Raw genomic sequence first — 9,788 nt, forward strand, 5'->3', positions numbered from 1 at the left:
GATACTGATGGTTTGTCAGCACTGGTGGTTAGTTTAAGTAGCAGGTAAGGAGAATTACCGTGGCAGGTTTGGGGTACTGACTTTGCAGGTTAGGAGAACTAATGTGGTAGGTTAGGAGACTGAGGTTAAGGTTAGGAAAGCTGCCGCGGTCATCCCCCTCTTCAAAGGGGGTGACACTCTAGATCCAAACTGTTACAGACCCATATCCATCCTGCCCTGCCTTTCAAAAGTTTTTGAAAGCCAAGTCAACAAACAGATCACCGACCATTTCGAATCCCACCGTACCTTCTCCGCTATGCAATCCGGTTTCCGAGCTGGTCATGGGTGCACTTCAGCCACGCTCAAGGTCCTAAACGATATTATAACCGCGATCGATAATAGACAGTACTGTGCAGCCGTTTTCATTGACCTGGCCAAGGCTTTCGACTCTGTCAACCACCGCATTCTTATTGGCAGACTAAATAGCCTTGGTTTCTCAAATGACTGCCTCGCCTGGTTCACCAACTACTTCTCAGATAGAGTTCAATGTGTCAAATCGGAGGGCCTGTTGTCTGGACCTATGGCAGTCTCTATGGGGGTGCCACAGGGTTCAATTCTGGGGCCGACTCTTTTCTCTGTGTATATCAATGACGTCGCTCTTGCTGCTGGTGACTCTCAGATCCACCTCTACGCAGACGACACCATTTTGTATACATCTGGCCCTTCATTGGACACTGTGTTAACAAACCTCCAAACGAGCTTCAATTCCATACAACACTCCTTCAGTAGCCTCCAACTGCTCTTAAACACTAGTAAAACTAAATGCATGCTCTTCAACCGAACGCTGCTTGCACCCGCCCACCCGACTAGAATCACTACTCTCGACGGGTCTGACCTAGAGTATGTGGACAACTACAAATATCTAGGTGTCTGGTTAGACTGTAAACTCTCCTTCCAGACTCACATTAAGAATCTCCAATCCAAAGTTAAATCTAGAATCGGTTTCCTATTTCGCAACAAAGCCTCCTTCACTCATGCTGCCAAACATGCCCTCGTAAAACTGACTATCCTACCGATCCTTGACTTCGGCGATGTCATTTACAAAATAGCCTCCAACACTCTACTCAGCAAATTGGATGTAGTCTATCACAGTGCCATCCGTTTTGTCTCCAAAGCCCCATATAATACCCACCACTGTGACCTGTACGCTCTTGTTGGCTGGTCCTCACTACATATTCGTCGCCAAACCCACTGGCTCCAGGCCATCTATAAATCACTGCTAGGCAAATCCCCGCCTTATCTTAGCTCATTGGTCACCATAGCAACCCCCACCCGTAGTCTGCGCTCCAGCGGGTATATCTCACTGGTCATCCCCAAAGCCAACACCTCCTTTGGCCGCAATTCCTTCCAGTTCTCTGCTGCCAATGACTGGAACAAATTGCAAAAATCTCTGAAGCTGGAGACACTTATCTCCCTCACTAACTTTAAGCATCAGTTGTCAGAGCACCTTACCGATCACTGCACCTGTACACAGCCCATCTGAAATTAGCCCGCCCAACTACCTCATCCCTATATTGTTATCTATTTTGCTCATTTGTACCCCAGTATCTCTATTTGCACATCATCTCTTGCACATCTATCATTCCAGTGTTAATACTAATTGTAATTATTTTGCACTATAGCCTATTTTATTGCCTTACCTCCATAACTTGCTAAATTTGCACACTGTATATTATATGTATTTCTGTTGTATTTTTGACTTTGTTTTGTTTTACCCCATATGTAACTGTGTGTTTGTTTTTATCGCACTGCTATGCTTTATCTTGGCCAGGTCGCAGTTGTAAATGAGAACTTGTTCTCAACTGGCTTACCTGGTTAAATAAAGGTGAAATAAAAAATAAAAAATAGGAAATGGGTTAGGCTTAGCTCAATTACTACAGTTGTCAACTGTTATCCCCGACGTGACCGCTAGATGTTGCTGTAATCGTGGCCACAATGGTACAAACCATAACACCGGAATAACCGGAAATGGCGTGGGATCCTTTTTCGCATGGGCATGCGCTGAGAGTTTTTCCCCTTGGTGGTTAGCGACAACATCCAGCTCCAACATGCTTCGCAAATTGATCGGTCAGAAATACTTTTCCATCACGAAAACATGGTAAGATAGTGTCGTATGTATACTGACATCTTGCGATTGATATTTGATAAAATAAGTTTCCAATGTCTTATTCTGACTTGCCCTTAGCTAGCTGAGGTCATGTCAGTTAGCTAGCTAGCATGCTGGCTACTGCGTGCCTTACTTGGTAGCAAAGCTAGTTAATAACGTTAGCATTGACCCGTAGAATGTTGGCAATGCCGTGAACCAGAAACACCGACCTGACTTTGATCAATTGGAGAACTAGTTAGCAAGGCAGTTAACCCCCAACAACAACTGTTTCCCCGGCGCAGATTACGTAAATTAAGGCAGCCCCCGCACCTCTCTTATTCAGAGGGGTTGGGTTAAATGCATAAGTTGTGCAACTGACTAGGTATCCCCTTTTCCCTAGCTCGATTGTAAATTGACCTATTCAATCTTACCCACAACGCAGGGTTCCAACGTTGGCGTTGTGGGGTTCAGTTGGAGGGGTGGCATTGGTACACTTCACTGACTGGCGTTTGATCTTGGATTATGTACCATACGTCAGCGGCAAATTCAAGAACGAGGACTAGAGGCATTTGTGTGGATGAAGGTGAGTAAATGTGCACATAGCGTCCCAGCAAGGGTTTGCTTTCTACAAAGAGGTCTGCTTGACCTGTTTTTTTTTTTAGGGGTGGACTGGCCATCTGGCATTTCGGCAAATGCCAGATGGGCTGGTCCATTTTTAACCCAGTGGGCCTATCTGACTTTAGTTTTTTGAACAAAAATATAATCTGGTTTATAATGGGGGGCCTCAAGGGGAAAAAATGACCGGTGTGGGGCCTCGAGGAATGCGAGAGCCGATTTCTGGTCCCAGTCCGCCCATGCCTGATTTTACAGGGTGTCTCTGTGACAGACTATGTCGAACCTAGTCAGACTAGTTCAGACCAGTAGGTCACAGTAAGTACATCTCCCTATAGGTCGAAAAGTTTGGCTGCAGCGGGGAGCCGGCGCGGGATATGGCTCGAAAACGGACCTCAATCCAGGGATGGAAGATGTAGCTGTACTCCTAATTATCCCAACTGACAAATCGAGAAGGTTGAAGTACTGCTAGTTTTTAAACTGCCCTTTTCGTCCTCATACTAGGTTACAGAAGGTTGGAAACGCACGTAGAACGTCACGTTGAACAACTATCAGGCCCCTTTGTTGTCCAATGCCATTCCCAAATGTAACTTGTAAATGCCTCGTGAGTTTAGTTCAACTGTCGTACCCAATCAGAACCCAAAATATAAGCTTGTTTTACTACAATGTTTGTAAACAAACAATATATAGCCTCAATATGGGTAGAACTATAATTTTGATATCATGGATGGTCAGTCCTTGCATTCATAGCTCTAAATTTGAGTGGTTAGATTTCTCCAGCCCCATCCCTCAGCTTTTTACTGAAACGCGCCGGGAGTACGCTTTGTTGAGGGGATTCGATTAATGCCCCGGGTAAACCGGGTTAGCGTTTATTGCGTTTGTTTTGGAACCGGGCTGCCTCCCAGGCGTGAGCCAGGTGCCCCGCTTTGGCAAGCAGCGAAGTCGTCTCAAAGCAAACGTGACGTAGGTTAAGCACGTGGAGTAAAAACTAGGATTCTGTTGTTTCACATGCAAAAGTGATTGTTTTTTATAAAGGCTATCTGCCTTCCCAACGAAAACTAGTTTGAAAATTCGAACATATATTTTATGGAAAAGAGATGTGTGTTTCTAAAGTATGCATCATGCTTCCTTGTTGACATGACCAAGCGCAGCAAGTTACTGTTTGATTTGAGAAGGGCACTCCTCTCTCACCGCTTTTGCCCATTCACGTCACGGGCCATAGCCCGGGGCACTTAATCAAACTTCCTCATTGTTTCAACTGCTGATTAGCCCAATATTGGACTAAAGGAGCCTAGCGTTATTCCTTAGTCAAAGGACCTTACATGTTATGTTTAAAGGGCGAATTGGCTCTGGAAGCCAAAATAGACAAATACTCCATCTAAACGTGAATCGAATCTCAATTGCGTTATGGTTCTAGAAACATAAATCCCTCTACTATCAAATCACATCAAAATAATATCACAAATGCAAAATACACACTTACACTTAAACGGTTCTAACCTGTTTTAAAACAGTTGCAGCCGACAACTGTTTGTGGCGTTTATCTTCCGTTTATACGGCAGGTAGCTTAGTGGTTTTTTTCCGTAAACAAGCGTTGTAACATAGAAATATGGCCGTGTGGGAACCCTAACCCTATAAAGGTGTGTATCAATTTCACTTTTTATTTAATGTTTTTATGATTTCTCGCCGATATGAAAGATAAGGTTATTATGATTCTAAAACCGTATCGCAAGCGATGCGTGTTAATGTTCAGACCGAGCGTCGCGGCTCTTAACAAACTACCGCCTACAGAAGACGCCTTCATGACTCTTATGTGTAATGGAACGAAGAGTCATGATCAAGGGCTAATTGCTGCTTTAGGCCCTGGCTGTTGTCTTCAATCACAACATTGCTGGCAGTGGTGTTATGGAAGCCAACTTCTAGGGGTTTGCACGTGAGCTAGCTTCTTGAGAGAAGGACAATAGTCCAGTCTCCCTGTATGATGATAATAACTCTGCCTTGCCCTTTGGACATAAATGTTGAATTTTCACCATACTGCTCATTGCTGGCACCTTCAGTATGTAATCATCTCAGATCCTCAGTGTCAGGGGTCGATTTGGAAAGTCCACGAAAGTCTGAAGTTGAGACTGTGATATCCACCCAATCTTTTTGCCTGTAGGTCAGTCTGTGCTGTCAGAGACAGGCCGAGAGAGATGGGGAGAGTGTGACCAGACCATCAGGCACCATGACTCAACTCCACACCAGGACAAAGAGAAGAAGACCACTGCTTTCACCCTTTTCAATCAATTTAAATTGACTTTTCATCCTGATTTTGACATGTTTTTGAAATAACTTTGCTGTGCATTTTATTTGTCTTTTTTGATGAAATTGCTCAGCCATTGGAATGACATGGAGGAAATAGAAATACATGTATTGAGAAATTAACATCTATCTTATGTTTTTATTATAGTTTGATTGAATTCTGTCATTTTACAGCCAACTGTACTTTTCAGGGTCAGTTAACTCAATTATTGTTTCGCACTGGTTTTAACGTTGTTTGATTTTCCAGAGCGAGAAGCGAGGGATATAACGCTAAAATCATAGTCTCTGTTTTTCCCTTTGCTCTCGGTTCATTATATCAACCATTATCGTTTGTGTAGCCTGGGTACTACTGATAGTCTGTTTCTGCTTTAGCTAACTTTTCTTGTTTTTCTAAACTGGCATGACGACGATGTAGCTTACTTCAATGGAAAAACGTTTTGGTATCAGGCTCCTTTTCTTGGACCTCTTTTGTCCAACTTATTAATGACCATGATGGTTATTGTAATAAAATTAAGTGTACAAAAATGAATGTCTGGTGTTTTTCCCTTGCCATTTGAAAACTATCCACAATCTTGTGATGATAATGGGGTAAAATGTAAAATGAGTAATTGGTCCTCAGATTCTCAAAAAGTTATACAGCAGCACCATCGAGAGCATCCTGACTGGTTGCATCACTGCCTGGTATGGCAACTGCTCGGCCTCTGACCGCAAGGCACTACAGGGGGTAGTGCGTACCACCCAGTACATCACTGGGGCCAAGCTTCCTGCCATCCAGGATCTCTATACCAGACGGTGTCAGAGGAAGGTCCTAAAAATGGTCAAAGACTCCAGCCACACTAGTCATAGACTATTCTCTCTGCTACCGCACGGCAAGTGGTACCGGAGCGCCAAGTCTAGGTCCAAAAGGCTTCTTAACAGCTAATAAAATGGCTACCTGGACTATTTGCATTGCCAGTAATGTACTTTTTAATCCATACATTTTCCCTGACAACCAAAAGTATTCGTTACATTTTTAATGCTTAGCAGGACAGAAAAATGGTCAAATTCACGCACTTATCAAGAAAACAACCTTGGTCATCTCTACTGCCTCTGATCTGGCGGACTCACTAAACACATGCTTCATTTGTAAATTATGTCTGAGTGTTGGAGTGTCCCTGGCTATCCGTAACTAACAAAAACAAGAAAACTGTGACTTCTGGTTTGCATAACCCTTGTGCTTTGCTGGAAAAAAATGACATCCATTATGTTACGGGTCAAATTGACCCGCACAGTTTAAACACACTCAAGACAGTCAAAGAATTAAGTAAAAACAGAAACAACTTTATTTTGTCTTATCAGACATTTCAGAAAGAAGAAATACAATACTTTTTATTTTTTTTAAACAATATTTAAGAACTATTTGTTAAACATATTTCCTTTCTCACAAACAAGATTTTTCAGTTTCCCCAAGTAGGTTTTTTCCCCCCCTATTGGTCCATATTATCCCTTCAGTCTTTCTCTCTACATGTTGAACACAATGTGTGTGTGTGCTTTCTGCAGATGTATTTATTGCATTCTACACAAGTGGTGCTTGTTTTACTGTCTTGTCGAGGGGGGCAGAGCTGGCATCTTTTCCGTTTCTTGCCACTGCCTGTATCCACTGGATCCATTTCTGGTTGATTGGAGGCATGTGTTGATGGTCCAGCTTGAATTTTCTGGACGGCAGATGCAGCTGCTGTCGACCGAGGAGGCCGGACTCTCCTCTGGATCTTGGGAGTGATGAGAGCTTTGCCGAGCTCCTCTAGGAAAAGCCGGCGTCGGTACAATTTGCCACCATTCCATTGCTCGTTGATTTCAGTCCACAGGACATAGGCATTGTAAGCAGACACATCCACAATGTTGTAGAAAATCACCAAAGGCCAGCGGGCAGTCATGCGCTGACAACTATATGTTGCTGTGACTTTATCCAAATTGTCAACTCCTCCTTTGGTGGAATTGTAGTCCAGTATTATTTGTGGCTTGATGTCCTCTCTTGCACTCAGCGATGCATCTTTGTGCATTGTGCTCATTACAAGAACATTCTTGTTCTTCTTTGGGCAGTATGAAACAACAGTTGCATTTTCAGAGAAAGCAAATTTAGAGGAATGCACAGTTCTGCCCTGCATTTTCAGAAGCTCACTGGGAAGTTCAGGTTTGTTTTTTCTGATTGTTCCAACCATGGTCAGCTTTCTCTTCTGTAGTTCAACACCAAGGCGGTAGGATGTGAAGAAGTTGTCACACGTGATGTTATGACCTTGCAGCCCTTCACTCATGTCCAGCACCACCCGCATCCCCTGGTTTTTCTCAGGCACTCCGCCGGGTGGCTTCCCAGTGTAAACTTGCATATTCCATGCATAGCTTGATGTGGCATCACATGCTGCCCATATTTTGATGCCATATTTTGCAGGCTTGTTTGGCATATACTGTCTGAAGGGACAACGTCCTCTGAATGGAACAAGGCGTTCATCAACTGTAACATGAGGACTGGGATTGTACAGTAACGGTAGAATTTCCACCCATTTATCCCATACATCTCTGATTGCAGCTAGTTTGTCTCTTTCACGTCGACCCGGTCTGGTATCACGGTTATCAAAGCGAATCACCCGAGAAATTATGTGGAATTCTTGTAGAGACATTGTTGCCCGAAATATTGGCCTTCCATTCTCTTCATTCCACAGGCTGGCCGTTGCTTCTCCGTTTGACCGGTAGACTCCAGCTAATATGAGCAATCCAATGTATGCATGCAAGTCAATCCGATCCAGTGGCTTCCAGTTCTCTTGAAACACACGGCTCCCCTCCAAGTTGGTCATGTCCAGAACAATCTTCTCTATTGCTTGGGGTAAAAAGAGCTCAAAAGCTGATTGTATGTCATGGACTCGAGTGACAGCAAATCGTGTAGGTCCTGGAACCATTTTTATTACATTGGAAGCTGAGAGTCTACCTTGACCTCGTTGTGGTGACGGTGACCATTCAATATGACCATCTTTAGACTTCCATGTCTTCTCTTCTCTTGATGATGCTTGTTGCATGCTCTGTCTCTCATCTGATGTAGGGGATGGTACGGCAGACTCCTCCTCTGAATCCTCTTCAATGAAGACAAAATCTGGATCATCAACAGCATTGTCCTCTATCTCTGAAATATCCTCTGTCTCTGAAACCTCTTCTTCTTTTTCACTGTCACAGTCCAGAATTTGTGATAAGACTTCATTGATTGAAAATCTTTTGGAGCTCATTTTTGAGTGTCTGTGTCAGGGACCTGCTGCTCTCACACTGAGGAGAAGCTTGGGAAAGCCCTTTTTAACCCAAACACAATTCTAAAAGTGCAACCAGGACCAGTCAAAACAAAATACATCAAAGACACTTTTTTGTTTTGCACCTGTGCAAATATATATACACATGAAAGCCTCCGGGTCAAAATGACCCACAACATCATGTTTGTATACAAAATGTACACAGACATTCCACAACACATCAGTGTGTCCACATTTTGCAGTTAGGTTCATGACCCTAAATGAGGAAAAGTCATGTAATTTCATGGCGAAAAAGAGTGGTTAACTAGTATTTTAGACAACGCAAAAGTGGAAACGGGTCAAATTGACCCACAACATAACAGGAGGGTTAATATAATTTGAAATTATTTATACTTTTACTTTGAGTATATTTGAGCAATTACATTTACTTTTGATACTTAAGTATATTTTAAACCAAATACTATTAGACTTCTACTCAAGTAATATTTTACTGTGTGACTTTCACTTTTACTTGAGTCTTTTTCTATTAAGGTATCTTTACTTTTACTCAAGTATGACAATTGGGTACTTTTTCCACAACCGCCTCATATCATGAATATGCATAGCCATCTCGAGACAACTCGGATATAAAGTGTTTTTTCTCAAAGTTGGCGGGATGTGACGTGTCCTAATTATATCAGTACACTCGTAACAACTTAAGCATTACGAAACTTCTTTCGATCAAACCTCTCGTAGCAAATAAACCATAATTTGTTGTTGTTGACCAAATTCGACACTCATTGACTTCCATACAAAAACTCCTTTCTTGGTGTGCGAAACAACGAAAATACGCCACGTGCTGGATGAAGACAGATTTTCTGCAGTTGGGCGTCTCTTTCATAGGCTAGACACGAGAAAGCGGGAAGGACGAGAAGGGTGTAATTGCAGACAGCAATTCGGGGCGTTTTCTGGTATGGGCGTTTCTTGATATCAAGTTATACCCATTGAAGCTCACCATTGGCCCGTGGCGGTTTCTTTAAGTGCATCTTTTTATCGACAAAGAAAGCTGAGGTCAATAGATTTAGATGATGTTGGTAAGTTCTTCCACATAGCAACCTCAACCTGTATGTCTTTGTTACTTCTCAATGTGCTCAATTAGACTCTTTACCTATCCAATTCTTTATTTATTTGAAGGCGACATAATCTGATAGCTACAGATAACTGGGAAGCTGTTATGTTAGAAGATAGCTAGCTAACCTTAGCTAATTGATATTAGCATTAATGTTCCCGAAAAGTACACAATTAGTGAACTAGGCCTTTATTACTCGTGTATGGGCGAATACTCCTCAGCCACCCCCTCCCCCCCGGTCGACATCACCCCCAACCAAAAACATCTTCCTTCAACCATGGAGAGGGTTTACCCACCTTTTGTGGAAAAATGCACAGACAGCGATCAGAGTTTAACACTACATCACTGGTAGAGATCATGTTTTAAGATTGTG

The sequence above is a fragment of the Coregonus lavaretus genome (genome assembly GCF_964263955.1).
Source record: "Coregonus lavaretus genome assembly, chromosome: 23".
NCBI classification, from domain to species: Eukaryota; Metazoa; Chordata; class Actinopteri; order Salmoniformes; family Salmonidae; genus Coregonus; species Coregonus lavaretus.